This window comes from Malania oleifera, chromosome 1 (genome assembly GCF_029873635.1).
Source record: "Malania oleifera isolate guangnan ecotype guangnan chromosome 1, ASM2987363v1, whole genome shotgun sequence".
Lineage (NCBI taxonomy): Eukaryota > Viridiplantae > Streptophyta > Magnoliopsida > Santalales > Ximeniaceae > Malania > Malania oleifera.
The window spans coordinates 77,495,603-77,497,849 of record NC_080417.1 but is presented as its reverse complement, the minus strand read 5'-3'; positions in this window follow the sequence as shown (position 1 = coordinate 77,497,849).

Below are 2,247 nucleotides of genomic sequence, written 5' to 3'. Positions count from 1 at the left end.
ACACAGGAATATCTCCCTTCAGATAGGGTTAATCCTCAACCCGACCACCAATTTTTTGTGGACTAAACTATACTTTTTGGAAACAGCGTATGAGAATATATCTTCAAACTATGGATTGGAAAGCTTGGGAGGTTGTCACGGATGGTGACCTAATTCCCTTTAAACTAGTAGATGGAAAACAAGTCCGTAAGGAGAAAAAGGACACGACTGACTTAGATCACAAAATGCTACAAATTAACTCAAGTGCTATCAATGCTTTGCATTGTGCTCTAGATATTAACGAATTCAATAGAGTCATGGCTTGTAAAAGAGCCAAGAAAATTTGGGGTAAGCTAGAGGTAACTTGTGAAGGAACAGTCGATGTTAAAGACAATAGGATTGATATGCTAACTAGTGAATATGAAGCTTTCAAAATGAACTCAAATGAATCAATTACTAGTATGTATACAAGGTTCACTCACATAATCAATTCTCACAATGCCTTAGGAAAAAACTACACTGCCTATGAGATGATTCGAAAAATACTTAAAGGTCTTCCACCCATATGGGAACCAAAGGCCACAACAATAACGAAAGGTAGGAAACTTAAAACCACATCACTAGATGAACTTATAGGTTCACTGCTTACTTATGAAATGGCCTTGAAGGAAAGAAATCCTGAACCTAAGCACAAGAACTCTATTGCTTTAAAAGTGGCTAACGAAAGCTCAAGTGATGACGATAGTGAATCAAGTGATCTAGACCAAGATGAATTAGCATTCATTACCAAAAGACTTGGCAAGTTCTATAGAAGAAACAAAAAGTTCCCTAGAAAATTTAGTAAAACAAAATCTGAAAAAGGGGAAACAAGTAGGAAAGAAAACAAAAATAAAAATGACCTATCTATGTGTTATCATGGCAAAAAGCCAGGTCATATCAAGTTGGACCGCCCTTAACTCAAGAAGGAGAAGAAGAAAAAGAAAACATCCATGAAGGCAACATGGGATGACACAAGTTCAAGAGAAATAGAAAACGAGTCAAGCGGGCAAGATATGGCTAACATGTGCTCCATGGCACATGATGAAGAGGTAAATTCTTACTACTCCTTGGTGGAAGAATCTAGTAGTGAATCGTGCAATGAATCTTGTGATAGAAGGCCTTCCTACAAAGAACTTCAAGCCGAATTGTTTGCTCTACATAAAATATTTATCAAAGTTTCTAAAAGAAATATAACTTTGAAAGAACAAAATAAAAATCTAATGAAACAACTTGAATCCTCTAAATCTATTGAAAAAGTGAAAGATTCCCAAATTGAAAATCTAAAAGAGAAAATAAATGATATTTCACAAGAAATAGTGAAAATACAAGTAGATGATCAAAGTAAGAAGAATTTAGAAATAATTTATCTTAAGAAGACACTTGAAGATAAAGAGAAAATTATCTACAACTTCACGAAAGGAAAAGAAAATTTTGAGAAAATGATTGGACAACAAAGAATGCATGGAAATAATGAAGGAATCGGTTATAATGGAATAACAAATAGAAGAAAGAAGAAGTTATTCATGGAGTACTTTGTGAAAGAAGCTTAACACTATGCTAGTACTTCCTCAACTAATGTACATGAACATACCACTTGCTACATGTGCAAGAACAAAGGACATATCATGTTTAACTACCCTCTTAAAAAGAAGTATGTTTAGTTAAAAATGAATGGAAAGAAAACAATGGAACTAGATATGATTTAAAGAAAATTATGAAAGTTTGGATTCCAAAAGTAACATCTTAAATCTTTCATTGTAGGTATGCTTTAGGACAACACCATCAAAGGAAAAGTGGTACTTGGACAGCGGGTGTTCAAGACACATGGCCGGAGATAGAACCAAGTTCACCACATTAACTCAAAAAGATGGGGGATACGTAACCTTTGGTGACAATGCTAAAGGTAAAATTGTTGAAATTGGTAAAATAGGTAAAGAACCCTCTTTAACTATTGATGACGTGTTGTTAGTGGATGGTCTAAAACATAATCTCTTGAGTATTAGTCAACTTAGTGATAAAGGGTTTGAAATTATATTTAAGAAAGACAAATGCATAATACAAAACCCTAAGAATAATGAAATTTTATTTACAACACATAGAACAAACAATGTGTATTACATAAATCTTGACAAACTAATATCTCAAGATGTAACTTGCTTGGCTGCCCTAAATGAAAATAGATGGCTTTGGCATAGAAGATTAAGACATACTAGCATGGACATTCTATAT